Source organism: Adiantum capillus-veneris, chromosome 29, assembly GCF_014529385.1.
Source record: "Adiantum capillus-veneris isolate H3 chromosome 29, ASM1452938v2, whole genome shotgun sequence".
Classification (NCBI taxonomy): Eukaryota; Viridiplantae; Streptophyta; class Polypodiopsida; order Polypodiales; family Pteridaceae; genus Adiantum; species Adiantum capillus-veneris.
The window spans coordinates 132,759,092-132,774,774 of NC_140959.1; the positions used below are offsets into that span (position 1 = coordinate 132,759,092).

The following is a 15,683-nucleotide window of genomic DNA, read 5'->3' on the forward strand; positions in this document are numbered from 1 at the left end:
AAAAAAGGAATCTAGGGACTTTGTTTTTACTAATAGCTTCTCTAATCCCCCTAAAGGGGATGACACTATCTCAGGAGAAAAACGCTAAAAATGCTCTCAAGAGGAAACAAGAGTTTCCCGCAAATTGTTAAAATCTTGAACATGCCCGTCTTGTTAGGAGAGATTAAAGAAACTATTATCAAATTGGAGCTTGGAAAAACACCAAGACTTCAGCGCCTGCGTAATGAGTTTTATATCCAGTTCTTGAAACTTAGCCCCTTATATTCTTCTAGTCTGGCAAGAAGTTGTTGATCTAGGAGCTTTGTCTCAAATATCAACACTTGTGTCATCAAGTTGATACACAAGAAAAGGGATAAAAGGGACCTAGAAAATTGGAGACCTATAACTTGTCTAACTTCTATCTACAAAATCTTTGCTCTATCCTTAGCTAGAAGACTGAGTCTTTTAAAGGACCAACTTATCTTTTAGGAGCAAGCATTAAAATTGCTATCAAGAGGAAAAAAGAGTTTCCCCACAAAAACTGTTGAAACCTTGGACATGCCCATCTTGTTATGAGATAATAAAGAAACTATTATTAAATTGGAGCTTGGCAAAACACCAAGAATTTAGGGCCTTCCTAATGCGTTATATATCCAGTTTCAAGATTTCTTAGCCCCTTATATTCTTCTATTCTAGCAAGAAGCTGTGGGTCTAGGAGCTTTGTCTACAAATATCAACACCTTATGTTACTAAGTTGATACACAAGAAAGGGGATAAAGGAGACCTAGACCTATAACTTGTCTAGCTACTATCTACAAAATCTTTTCTGTATCCTTAGCTAGAAGACTCAGTCTCTTTATGGACCAACTTATCTTGAAGGAGCAAAAAGGTTTTATAAATAAAAGATTCATTCTTGATTCCATTATTAGCATTTGGGAAGGAATGCAACATGCATAATTATGTAATTTTTCAGATTTTGATAAGGCCTATGACATGATAGATTCAAAAACTTATTTTACAATCTCTTTTTGCATGGGATTTGGTAAAAAATTTATTAAATTTGTACATATATTATTTGGTAATGATTTTTCCAAGGTTTCTATCAATGGAATGCTCTCAGATTCTATTTGTTTAAAGAGAAGTATCAGATAGGGTTGCCCCCTTGCTCCTCTCGTTTTTGCAATTGCTTGCACTCAATGCATTTGAAGCAATTGCAAAAAGGAGAGGAGCATCCAATGCAGCTTCTTTGGGATTGTCTGCAAACACTTTTTCTAGGCAGTGGATCTTTCATCAACCATACTAAACTTGCCTTTAGAGTTTCTGTAGGATAGTCCTGAAATTCTACTAATAGTTGGCTGCCAAAAGATGAAGGAAAAATTTTCAGACTTGTGGGGATCCCACAAAGATGGAACTGGGTTCTTGAGAAATCCAGGAGGAAATTTTTTTGTTGGCAATCTATGCAACGTTCATTATACTCTATTGATTTCTTTTATATCCTGTTGGAAACTTGCAAAGAGCCCTTTGAACAAGGCAATAGGCCTTGCTATAATATTTTTGTGGGGAGGCAGCAACTTTGTCAATAGAGTCCAATTGCCTATAACATCTCTTCCTCACCCAAAAGTAATGGAGGACTTGGTATACTCAACTTGGAGGCTCAAGCAACCAAATTGGCAGCTCAGTGGATTCTAAGAACTGCACCCTTTACTGATTATTGGGCACTGTTGATTAAAAATAATATGAGTAAGTTCTCCCTCCTGGAGTATAAAGCTTGGAAAGAGCTACACCTGATGGATCTCATTACTGCACCTACTCCAATCAAACTTGTAGGATCTACCCTCATTTGCAGCTAATGGAATGCATGTTTTTCTCTGAAACACAAATGGAAACCATCTATGGACCTTATGTGTTTTAGAGAATTCCTTTTAGAAGACTACTCATGGTATGGACATCACTTCGGCTCAGATGGGACTGATATCTCTAGAAGAGCTCATATCTGCTTCAAAAAGGGTATTAGATGTTGGAAGCATGTGATAAGGGACAACTCTCCACTTTTCAAAGAATTGTCTTGATAACCATTTTCAACTTGATTGCTAATATTCTAGCCTGCAAGATTCAAACGTATAAATATCACCTCATACGATGCTCCTTTACTTTCACAAAAACTTGTGAGCAAATCTACTCTCAATTCTCAAGCTAATCCAACCGTCAACTAGTCTCTAAAAGTAAAGCTCAACTGAAGGTGGGGGACTAAAGGCAATGCAAATTTCAGTGTGTGTAGCCCTTTCCTATTTGCTATCAAACACAACACTCTCCTGTAGCTCATCTTTCACCAAGGCCTCTGGATAGGTAGTAACGTACTTAGGTCTGGTATTAAATCAGGCATCTTCATGGTTGAATGAATCAATCCACCTGTTTTTTGACTGTCGAAAAAATGAGAGCTCTCTAGCCTCGCTCCACTAGATCTTTGGGGGAGAATCCAATTCCCTTTACATGGAAAGAGCTCTTACTGGGGAAATGCAGAAACGTGGATATTCTTACTTGGAACGATGTCAAGATTTATTTTCTTATGGCATGGCATTTGTGGGTCTGCGCTAAAACGTGATGATCTACAATAATAAACATCGCGAGGGGGTATGATCTCATCAAGGCTATGGCATGGCATTTGTGGGTGTGCGCTAAAATGTGATGATCTACAATAATAAACATCGCGAGGGGGTATGATCTCATCAAGGCTACTAAAAGACTTCAACTGCTCATTAAAGAAGTTCCATATTGGAGTATGAATTGACATTCAATGGTACCATCTAATGGCCAGATGTTATGTAAACTCCAAAAGTTTATATGCTTGGAGTCCATCGTACCCTTTATGGATGTGTGTTGACTCCCTCCAAAAAATTATGCTTGGAGTCCATCCTGTCTAATTTGGTAAAAAGATAACCCATGATGAATGTTCTCCTTTATGGATGTGTGTGACTAAGTTTATGCTTGGAGTCCATCCTGTCTAAATTGGTAAAAAGATAACCCATGATGAATGTTCTCCTTTATGGATGTGTGTGACTGCCTCCATATTTTTAGGTTAGGGTTTACTTGCCCCACACAAAATGCAACACACACATGCTCAAGCACACACGCACAGAAGCAATATAAAGCTTGGCTAATGTGTGGGCTATATATCATGATGCTACTATATCAATGCAACAATAGTCACTAGAGCCCCGTCGATATTTGGCACAATACTCGAGCTCTCAAAGTTCTATAATTAAGTGATGTGCGACGAAGGTACCAATAGTATATCGAGCATGACAAACTTCCATCCTATCATTCCAGAGTCTTTTAAGGTTGCTACTTTGGTCGCAATATGAATGCAAGGGAGGGCATTAGTTGGCGGCACCATGGCTAGCAAGCTACTATTTCTCTATTGCCACAACTACTCGATGCAGGTGCTCTTAATATGCTCCTAGAAATAGTCTGAAAACCCGACTCGAGGAGCCAAATATGGATTTTCTACAAGAAAGTTCTAAACTTGAAAAAGCATTATTTAGGTACCCTCTTGAGGCTCAAAGCGGCCCTGTGTTGCTAGAAACTCTCTCAAAGCGGCCCTGTGCATCAAAAATTTATGGTAAAAAAAGAAAATTCAGACGCAGGCTTGCAAAACTGTCGATCTGCGAATTCATTGCGAAAAAGAATGCAATCATTTGGACATGCATGAATCTTGTTGTAGTGCAGCCAACTGAGGTCAGAAGTTGCTTTGCGTCTGGCCTAGAGGGGTTTCATTGCCAACTGGGAGAAGTTGCTCCCGCAATAACCTGTTTAAGCCACATTAAATTAAAGAGCTCTCCGAGCACATCACCGTTGCAATCGGAAAATCTCTTTTGTAAATTACGTACCTAAACAAAGTAGTAACGCTTGCATCTGACCACCCATACACTGACTGAAGATTCAAAAATGCAAGACAAGTACGAAGCACAGATATTTTGGCGCCTTCATAGATTGGTTGACGTGCCAACTTCCTCAACATGTCTTCAGGAGATAGGCGCACGGCTTCTGGTGCTGTTTCGTTCGCGTTCTCCTCGCTTGTCTTGAAGAAGGCATCCAGCATCTCCTCCATGCCGTCATCTTCTGTCTGTAAGCCCTTTTCTGCTTCCATCCGTGGCTCTATATTGGTCTATATTGGTCAGACCTTCACGCATAATCTTTTTTCTCTCTCTCCCAGATGTAGGTGCTATGTCGCGGAAATCAATGCCCGTTCCGTAGGAGTCGTATCGCAGATTCTGTACGATTTCTCTAGCAAACTCTCCGTACTTGTGCACATGCTCATTACATATCCTATGCTTGTGCAGGATTTGATACTTGCAGAGCGTGCACGAGCATGCAATCTTTTCCTCCATGTTAGTTGATGACGTTGCCATCTACAATGATTATGAATGTTGTTTTTTTTTATATATATATATATATATATATATATATATATATATATATATATATATACTCCTCACAATGTAAACTACCTCGCAATCTCTAGTCTTGCCCAATCTCCGTACACCTCGGTCCAGAGGTGTACGGAGATCAGGACCACCGGGTCAAAATCTCGTCTTTATTGGTCAAATCCTATATGGGTAGACACATACGTGCACTCACTCCAGGTGTACATGGCAATGCATGTAGCAGACAAAACCCTTTCCCTCTTTTAGTTCCATAGTTTCTTCTCTATCTACGAACTCACCTGCCTCCATTCCGAGGTAGCCTGTCAGAGAAAGCTTTCCAATGCCGCACTTGATGAAAGCACAAGCCATGGAAGTTCTCAGCCCAATGAAAGTTTTTGCCTGATTGTAAACCGGACGGGGCCTCCATGTCCAAGCCAGAAGATAATGTGAGGAGATGGATGAGCAACTGAGAGAAGATTCAGAAGCCTTGCATGGTTCTTGCTCAAGAAAGCGATCTCAATCTCTCTTTCTCTCTCGATCTCACTCTCGCTATCTCTCTTTCTCTCTCTCTCTCGATCTCGCTCTTGCTATCTCTCTTTCTCTCTCTATTTTCTTATTTTCCTATCTCTCTCTCTGTCTCGCTCTTCACTTTCTTACCCCCCTCTCTCTCTCTCTCTCTCTCTGTCTCTCTCTCTCTCTCTCCTCTCTCTCTCTCTCTTCTCTCTCTCTCCTTCTCTCTCTCTCTCCTCTCTCTCTCTACTGATCGAACAAGCGACTGAGCTAGGGAGATCTAGATGTCCACGACTGCGGAGGACTACACAACATCGACAGAGGCTGCATCAAGAGGATCTAGCTAGGTCACTTTGGCTCGACATGCATAACGCCCGGTCAGACTACTGACCATGGAGGAGATTGATGAGACCCGCCAGCGACAGCTGCTGGATTCTCCTATGATCTACCTATCCCAGCTAGCTGGTTTTTAACGTTTTTAGTCCATACCCAAGAGTTTAGGATTCCATAATATTTTATTTTGTCATCTTCTTACTCTGATTTGTATCAGATCCATCACATTGTAACTTTCTTGTCTCATGTCTCATAGGTCACTTTGGCCTTTCGCAGACGTTAATATAACATTCATTTCATTTCTCTCTTTAATTATTTTTCTTTAATTTTAATTTCCTAAGATACATTAATTCTCTATTCTCTCTTTGATTACCTACACACACAATTTCTCTCTCTCTCTCTATCTCTCTCTCTCTCTCTCTCTCTCTCTCTCTCTCTTTCCTACACTCACACACGATGTAGAGAGAGAGAGGGGGGGGGGGGCAGGGGGGCATCATACATTGCATAACACAAATTCAAGCTTCAATACATTGAAGCATAGAGATAGGGGGAGGGGGGGGCATCATAATTGCTCATCAATTCCTGTCATAAGCATGAATAGGCAGTCATAATGGGTTCCATAATACCTGTCAAAGAGAAAGTTAGAATCATTTTTTATCATGAATTTTATGACTGGTCATTCTCCTTTCCAAGCTTGGGATATTTCTATGAAGGAACACAATCCTATCTTGTGGATGTTAGAAAAAGAGCTAGGGAAATTAGAGCCAAAAGAAAGATGATGATAAAAGGAAGGATTCTTCAATTAGAAGACCTCAATCCAATGCTAGCCCCCCCCCCCCCCCCCCCACTGAATTGGTTATGTTCAAAGAAACTCTAAGGAAAGCCCACTGAATTGGTTATGTTCAAAGAAACTCTAAGGAAAGAGCTCCTAGAAGCCCACAATGCCCTTGCTTGGACTAGGGAATTCTGGGTTATTAAAATAGACAGGCACTCTAAAGAGATGTTCAAGATTTAAAAAAAGGTCTAGGGACTTTGTTTTTACTAATAGCTTCTCTAATCCTCCTAAAGGGGATGACACTATCTCAGGAGAAAACGCTAAAAATGCTCTCAAGAGGAAAACAAGAGTTTCCCCCGCAAATTGTTAAAATCTTGAACATGCCTGTCTTGTTAGGAGAGATTAAAGAAACTATTATCAAATTGGAGCTTGGAAAAAACACCAAGACTTCAGCGCCTGCATAATGAGTTTTATATCAGTTCTTAAAACTTAGCCCCTTATATTCTTCTAGTCTTGCAAGAAGTTGTTGATCTAGGAGCTTTCAAATATCAACACTTGTGTCATCAAGTTGATACACAAGAAAGGGATAAAGGGGACCTAGAAAATTGGGAGACCTATAACTTGTCTAACTTCTATCTAGAAAATCTTTGTTCCATCCTTAGCTAGAAGACTGAATCTTTTAAAGGACCAACTTATCTTTTAGGAGCAAGCGTTAAAATTGCTATCAAGAGGAAAAAAAGGTTTCCCATCAAGAGGAAAAAAGAGTTTCCCACAAAAAACTGTTGAAACCTTGGACATGCCCATCTTGTTATGAGATAATAAGAAACTATTATTAAATTGGAGCTTGGCAAAACACCAAGAATTTAGGGCCTTCTAATGCATTATATATCCAGTTTCAAGATTTCTTAGCCCTTATATTCTTCTAGTCTAGCAAGAAGCTGTGGGTCTAGGAGCTTTGTCTACAAATATCAACACCTTATGTTACTAAGTTGATACACAAGAAAGGGGATTAAGGAGACCTAGACCTATAACTTGTCTAGCTACTGTCTACAAAAATCTTTCTGTATCCTTAGCTAGAAGACTCAGTCTCCTTATGGACCAACTTATCTTGAAGGAGCAAAAGGTTTTATAAATAAAAGAAGCAATATAAAGCTTGGCTAATGTGTGGGGCTATATATCATGATGCTACAATAGTCACTAGAGCCCCGTCGATATTTGGCACAATACTCGAGCTCTCAAGTTCTATAATAAAGTGTGCGGACGAAGGTACCAATAGTATATCGAGCATGACAAACTTCCATCCTAGAAACAGAGTGAAAACCCGACTCGAGGAGCCAAATATGGATTTTCTACAAGAAAGTTCTACTAAACTTGAAAAAGCATTATTTAGGTACGCTCTTGAGGCTCAAAGCGGCCCTGTGTTGCTAGAAACTCTCTCAAAGCGGCCCTGTGCATCAAAAATTTATGGTAAAAAAAGAAAATTGAGACGCAGGCTTGCAAAACTGTCGATAGATTCTGTTATTATATATAATTCCAAAACTCAGGCTTTGCTGCGCGTGAGCATGACATACGAGCAAAAAGTAGGCCGGAAGGTAATATAAAAGCTCCAGTTGCAGCTCTTATTTATCTAGACACATGACACCCCACTACTTCTGCTGTCTACAGTCTTCATAGCACCTCAAGAGAAGCCAGAGCCCAAGCTGGCAGCTCACGTCGATGCTTCCTTCTCTCTTCCTCCTCGCGCCTCCGCCTCCGCCTCTGCTCCTCCTCCCTCCTGCGTTCCTCTTCATGCCTGCGCTCTTCTTCACGCCTGCGCCTCTCCTCTTCCTCCTCCCGCAGTCTCCTCTGCTCTTCCTCTTCACGTTGTTTCTGCTGCTGTTCGCTCTCCTTTCTGCCTACACTCTCATTGCCCCGGTCACCTCGTCGCCCTCTTTTGGAGGGGGGGAAGAAGACCTCCTCATCCCTGCCAAGTTCTCTGAGCTGCTGTTCATCGACATTGAAGGCGGCGGCGGCAACTTGCTTAGGGATACCACGGTAGACCGAGTTCTTGCCTGCCAGGAAGGTGGTGCGAGGGCTGCAAAAAGCATTCAGGAGATCCAAGGAAAACCATTGAGGAGATCAAAAATGCATTACATGCACTTAAAATGCGCTGCATTATCATTCAATACTGTGCGACGACATGATGCTGAGCAATTATGTTCAAAAGAAACCTTGATGATGTAACTAGCTTGATCCATTCAAGTCCTTGGTCTCCTGCAATTTTCACTGAAGGGAAGAACTGAGGAATAACTAGCATAGTGCCCTCACGCACTTCTTGATCGAACACATTCTCCCCGTCTCCGCTCGCCACTTGAACTCGGCCAGTTCCCTCGAGTGAAGTAGAAAAGTTCGTGCCCATTGTGCACGAACGAAGGCGCCATCATGCATTCCTGATGGAAGCGAGAATTCAACATTCAGCAGACTGTCTTATCCTTTATTAATTACAGTCTTCAATCCTTAACTAATTTATCGCTGTCCTACTTTGTATTAATTGAACAAGCATAATTTTTTTAAAAGCTGTTAATTACCTTCTCCAAGGACACCTTCACTGCACTAAATCCAATCTGATGCAAAGCGGGCAGTTTATAGCAATTGACTCTATTGAGAGCACCACCATTCTTTACATAGAGGTCCGGAAACTCATCCCTTATGCTGTACTTGAGCTCCTCAAAGTGGGAAGGCCTGAAGTTTCCATGAAGGTGTTGCTCTCTTCCTCTTCCTCTCTCCTGCTGCCCGCTCGGGTATCTGTGGGAAGTGGATCTTTTGCTTCGCTTTCACAATGCCCGCTTCGTTTTGGGCGCTCAAGGAGAGACTGGATCGTTTGTTCGTCGACGCCCCATGCGGTGGCGAGAGTGTCTTTGCTGAATCCATGAAGCACAGATCCAAACCTGGCCTGCTTGCTACCAGCAAGTCCAAATTGCTGCATACAAAAGTCCATTTACCAGCAGTTTTTACTATAAGTAACATTGATTCCACTTTTACCAGCAGTGAATAACTAATCATGTTATAATTCATTCACAATTTTCCAGATCTCATATAGCACTAGCAAGGGGTTTGCTGATTACATGAAAGCGCCCGGGATTGGCTCCGTAGCTGGTATCGCCTGCGCATAGAACACGGTGACGCTCATTGCCGTCATTATACCACCAGTAAACAGTTCCCTTGGGCAGGGCAACAACATCCCCCCGCTGCACTTTCCGAATATAAGTTCGCTGATACTCGCTCTCAGCACCGGGATGACAGCACCCATTTTACCGGACCCTGCACCGCAGATTACAATTACCATTCAGCGAGAGCTAAGCAAGAGAAAGACCATTAATCACAAACTACAAAGGTAATGTCAAAATGGACCTTGCAAAACATAGGCAATCTTGTCCGCATCCGAATACTGTGGCACCAGCAACCCATTCTCTTCCAGCTCGAGCTCCGCTATGCCCACATGCGCATTGCGGATGGCATCGATCTCTTCACTCCAAACACGAAGTTGTCCCCCCTCTGACTGAAGCTGTTCCCGAGGCCGGCCGAGCTCGATTTGAGGATAGCCACGCTCTTCCTCCTCGCGGCCACGATGAGGGCGTCTTCCCCTTTCCTCTCCCTCACGCTCACGGGGCTCCCTCTCCCTGCCACCACGACTAGCCTCGCAAGAGGCAAAGGAGGTGGTCAAGAGACCAAGGAGCAGAAGAAGACTAAGCACTAGCTTCCCTACGCTCGCCATAGCTACAACTGATCTAGTGGGCACCCTGCTACGCATAAAGAAGCAGGAGTGCAGTGGTCGCCTTTTATAGTAGCGCGCAGCTGGAAGATGAGTTTGGAAAGAGCATGCCCGGCGCAGTGTCGATACGCGGCCTCGGCGAAGCCCCTCTCAATTTGGAAAAATCTTCATGACATGCAACTCTCTTTCTTAAAACTCAAAATTGCCTTTTGATATAATTTCATACGTACTACCTACTCGCTCTCCCTTTATTTTATTCATTTATTTCATAGATTCTTTATTTATGATTTCCTTCCTTCCATCTGAAAGGTCACCATATTACCTTCACCTCATAAAAAGGCAGAAGAGCGAACACTCGAACCTGCGCGTGAGGGTAGCAAGGACCTTACGCCCATCATCTAACCAGTTGCACAGCGCTAGTCATCAACTGCTTTAGCGCAGCCCATTGCATTAATAAAAAAGATTGCCCAGCTTTCCACTTTGCCTGCCGCCTTGCCGTTGACTTCAAGCGATAACGCCCTTGACAAGAAGCTGTTCAAGCACTTTCTGTGCTCTCTCTCTCTCTCTCTCTCTCTCTCTCTCTCTCTCTCCACACGATTGGATGAGGAGAATCTGCCTTGATTCTCCTCTTCTTTTCTTTTTCGAAAATCGTCACTCCAACAAAAAAGGGGGTCTTCGACGCAGGTTTCGACGCACCCGTCGAAAAAATCGTCGAAATACGCGTCCCTACAAAAACGTCGCAATATGCGTCGATATACGCGTCGAAAGGTACTGTTATCGACGCATAATTCCACGTGTCTAGCATCGCAGATTGCGACGATCGTAACAGGAAAAAAATTTCTTTGACAGAGGACAAGCAGCCTATCCTGTGCCCAGTGAAAAGATGGACACAGCCACAACCAGACTGACTGTCCTCTGCCCAAGAAAGCGAGCAGCACCAAAATCAACCGTGCTCCCGCAGAAATTTTGGCAAAGTTCCCTTCGTTTTTTAACATAAATTTTTCAAACAAAACCATATGTATACGCCTCCTACATGCTATCCATGTAGGATCTGACATGAGATTTAAGGCACAACTTGATGGAAGAAATGAAACGAACTTTGTGCAAAACCATAACCATATATGAAATCCACTAATGACTAGGCGTCACAACCTGCACATAGAACAAAGCACAAAATTAGTATTGAAATTACTTCACAAACACTTATTTAATAAATCAACTCACACATATTAACGTCTCACCTCAATCGATCAGCAAGACTCTAAGGCCTCCTAGTCTACAGCTCTCCTAAGCATCAAGATCATTCAATACTTCAAGAGATGTGTGTGAGAGAGATCAACAGACACAGATAGCTTCACAATCACTGTAATCATCAAGAAATCTTTAGTAAAGCTTTGAGTACAACTTAATTATCAATAGCCAAGGCGGCTTGTAACGACGCTGTCACTTAGATTGATTGAAATTTAAGGAGTTTAAGCTACTTACAAAGATTACGCGGGCCGTTAACGACGCCATGATTTAACATAAGATTAACAAAGTTTAAGCTGATGATGATGATGATTGAGACTGAATCAACTGAGAAAAAGTGTCATAAAAACTAATATCTAACCAATCATTTTAAATGATCATTTATGTGGGAGAATAAACGGGAACAAGGGTTAGAATATAGGTATGTGCTTTAGATGCATCTCAACACGGGACCAAAGGTATTGGTCCAAATGGGAGATGGTCTATCAAAGAGCAATGCTAATGGAAAGACCCTAGGGTTAGCTTCATTGGTTGTATGCAAGATCAGGTGTACCCACTTTTGGTAGTTTATGCAGCTTTAGACTGCAAAAATTCAAGCTTTTTATGTAAACGTTATTGCATGACACCCTAACTATACTCATTTCTAAGAGCCAAGAATTGGTGGCCACATAAAAGGCTTAGGTACTAACATACCAAAAAGGACCGATTTCTAAACAAACTAAAGAAAATAGTAGTTTTTGTGTGTAAGGAATGTCTTGGTTTGATCTGTCACGTCCTGTCACAACATTGTGATCTTAACAGAGATTCTTATATAAGTCTCTTATCACTTACTTAATTTTGAAATAAAATTGCACATGAATCTTGCATATGCTTAAAGAGAATATTTGGAATTATTAAAGTTTTTTACTCATTTCTTTAAAATATTAGTAATTATCTTTGTGAAGAATTTCAACAATTCTTACATCACTATTTCTACACAAGATATATATAGATGCAAGGCTAATTTCTCAAGATCCTACGGTCATTTGATAGATATAATTATGCGGAATGTGGTGAGACAAAAAAAAACCATACTTTAACAGTTGAATATTGACAGATCTTCCTTGGAAAATTTACATAGAATATCAATAAATAAAATTCAACTCTTCTAAAAATTATAAAAAATTAATTAGTTATTGTTTTCTCATGCATTTGATATATATTATAGTTTATGGCACAAGGAACCCATAGAAAAAATAGTGTGTGTAGTTTGGCTTCATAAGCTTATCTTTTATCCATTTTACTTATGTGCAACCTTTGGATTATCCTTAGTGTACATCTTAGGGTCAAAAATTTATCAAAGATTAAAAAAATTTGCGATTTTTCATTCTTCAAGGGTATACTATAGCATTTTAGTCCTAGTTGGCCATGCTAGCATACAAGGTGTAGACAAATGTGTTGAACACCTTGAGTGTCACACTTTCCACCTAACTACCAAAATTGGGTACACCTAATCTTGCACACACTTAAAGAACTCTACAAGTTAGTGCTTAAAAGTCCTTTGACCTTAGGTAATGAGCTTGAGGTGAGAGCCCGGCCCAAGCTTGAGGTGCTGTCGTGCTTGATGACTAAGATGCTTGAGGTGCTTGCCGACTAGGGAGCCTAAGGTGCTTGTGGGAACACTACCCAGGCTTTAGGTGCTTTGTCATGCTTGTTGAATAAGGTGCTTGAAGGTAAGGTGTCCAAAAATTCAAATCCCATCCCTACAAGAGAGGGGGCGAGCTCTAAAGCTAGGGGGATGAGAGAGAATACACGCTCCCTCACACAAGGCAAGCTTGGTACAAAGAAAGCAAAAAGAACACTTGTCAAGCTCCTCCTCATGTTGCCCCCATTGTGTGCCTAGAGCCTATTGGTTGGCCTCTCAAGGGGTCCAATGATAAATTAATTAATTTAATTAAATTTTTTACATTTATCAACTCCTCTCTCTCAAAGGGGAAAGGAGGACACTTGTCCCAAGACTAGCATCCTTGCTTGATATGACTCTTGCTTGTGATTGGCTAGGCGTGGAGGGGTAAAATGAGCTTCAAGCATGAGCTACAAGGGGGGGTCGACCAAGGAAGCTAGGGGCATGCTTGGGAGGGTATACTCTCCCACACACACTCTCATTGTGTGAAGTGCAAAGTGCAAGAGCTCCATCTCCTTCTCCGAGCAAGTAGAGAAGTTGAGAGCTACACCCACACTTTTGGCTATGGAATGCAAATCCAACCAAGAGCCATGCTTCAATGCTTAAGATTTCCATCTTCTCCATCTTCATTACTATGATATTATGTATTCTAGCAAGAAGAGTGATGATAAGTGAGGAACTAATTCTTTCTCCTATGAAATGTTTCTTCTTCCTCTTCCCTACCCTCATTCCCCACTAGCTCTCTGCACCTTCGAAGGTGTTTGAGGCCTTGGGACTGAGGCTTGGGATAGTTAATGCTTTCCACAAAGTTTATGTTATGCTCTGATGCATGAAGCTTTACATCTTCATTGCATCACCTAGGTCACAAGGAAGACAAAGATGGTATTGTACCAAGTCTCTCTTATGGGAGAAACTATAATATAAAAGTCTATCGAGGGGGGACCGCCGGCTCCACATAAATCCGGTCCTCTATTGTTGTCATGTTCCCTAAACTCTCTCTCTTTTGTAAAAGTATTGTTTATGCCAAGTTAACTAAATGTTATGTTTATGTTGCTACCATCAATTAAGTACACCCTCTATGCTCACAAAGTAATTCCACAAACTGCTATCTCTAATTTCCGCTACTCTCAAAGTTTAAAGGCCATTTCCATTACATTGGTATCAGAGCATTTCGTTTGTCTTTTCTTGCTTAAGAAGAGAGGTTGTTAAGTAGCCTATAAATGGTTGATTTTAAAAAGGCATCTTGGCCGATCAACATTTCCAACTAAACGGGTCTGAAGCACCTACTTCTTTGCTCTAGAACTGTCATAAAATCTAATATCTAACTGACCCAAATGATTTTTTCATATTAAATTGACCATTTAATGTGGGAGAATAGACGGGGACAAGGGTTATAATATAGACATGTGCTTACGGGTCTATCTCAATACGGGGCCAAAGGTAAAGGGGTCCAAATGAGAGATGACATGTCAAAGAGCAAGGCTAGCTAACGAGATTAAAGACCTTAGGGTTAGCTTTGTTAAATACCTCTAATGGTTAGTGTTAAAAGTCCTTTGACCTAGGTAAGCTAGGGTTGAGCTTGAGGAGGTAACCCTACTGAAAGGCCATAGGGATAGACATGCCAATAATTACCCAACCATACCTATTTATAGGCCCTTGGCCCTCTGGCTCTTAGATATATATAGCCCCTATACCGCAGGTGTATCCGTCGGTCCTTGGCCAGGGTCGTGCCCTCCTATAGTCCTACCCTTGGCATGACATTACTCCCCCCTTGGAGAAGCATTCTCGTCCGCAAAAACAAAAGTGGTAGGATCTTCATAAGAACACTAATGTTTTCCACAGTGGTATCCCTCATGGATCTAGCTGTTTGTTTGACCAAAACACAATACAGTAGGAGGTTCAATGAAATCAAGAATAACATCGTGATTTTGCACATTGTTGTCCTTTGGAACCATCAATAGGTAGACTCCATTTAGAATGCACAAGAGCATGCTTAAACGAGTTATCACAACAAAGATGTACGTGAAAGAGTACCGCTTTTTCACTTTCCGTGAAAGTAACTGGATGACCTAACTCATCAGCCAAGTTTAAGTCCTTAACTTGTTCTCAAATTTCATCAGTAAACAACCCCACCATAACTAGTGTTCAAGGTTGAGAACCTGACTTATACATGAAGAGACTAAACCTAGTCGCAAACATGCTTTAACTGATGGTAAGCAAACTCCCAGTAGAGCAATAAATGCTTATTAAATGTATTGCTTAGTGCTAATTTACGCACTTTTCATATCTTTTAGCCCAAGATTACACTTTGTAATCTGCCTATCACCTTGGATAACTGACAGTACTGAGGTGTGTTTTCCCCACGATTTACAGATAGTCTTCCTAGATGGATGGTAAACGGGAGCACAATATCGCACAAGATTGCTGAGGAATCAACAATTGCCTGAATAACCAGCATGGTTAACTTGAAAGATCCACAAGCACCCAAACCAAACCATGACCTCTATTGGTGATTAGTAGACCAAAAAGTAATCTCATAGAGAAACGACTCTGATACCAGTGAAAGGCCATAGGGAGATAGACATGCCAATAACCACCCAACCATACCTATTTATAGGCCCTTCTCCCTCTGGCTCTAGCTAGCTATATATAGCCTGTACCGCATGTGTATCCATTGGCCCTTGGCCAGGGCCGAGCCCTCCTATAGTCCTACCCTTGGCATGACGCCTGCCCAAGCTTGAAGTGCTTGTCATGCTTGCTAAATAAGATGCTTCAGGTGCTTGTCGTGCTTGATGACTACAAGGCTTGAGATGCTTGTCTTGCTTGCTGACTAAGATGCTTAAGGTGCTTGTCGTGCTTGATGACTAAGATGCTTGAGGGGCTTGAAGGCTATTGATGACTAAGATGCTTAAGGTGCTTGTCGTGCTTGATGACTACAAGGCTTGAGGTGCTTGTCTTGCTTGCTGACTAAGATGCTTAAGGTGCTTGCCGTGCTTGATG

At 41.5% G+C, this 15,683-nt stretch overlaps 1 pseudogene across 1 annotated transcript; it reads right to left on the reverse strand.

The window, feature by feature from the left end:
* Positions 1-7,515: 7,515 nt before the first annotated feature.
* Positions 7,516-9,805, reverse strand: LOC147419937 (11S globulin seed storage protein Ana o 2.0101-like; annotated as a pseudogene). The gene is made up of 5 exons (XR_015187201.1): positions 9,412-9,805; positions 9,126-9,321; positions 8,589-8,980; positions 8,232-8,450; positions 7,516-8,095 (listed from the first exon to the last, which is right to left on the reverse strand). The product of XR_015187201.1 is annotated as an 11S globulin seed storage protein Ana o 2.0101-like (transcript).
* Between the last annotated feature and the right edge of the window lie 5,878 nt (positions 9,806-15,683).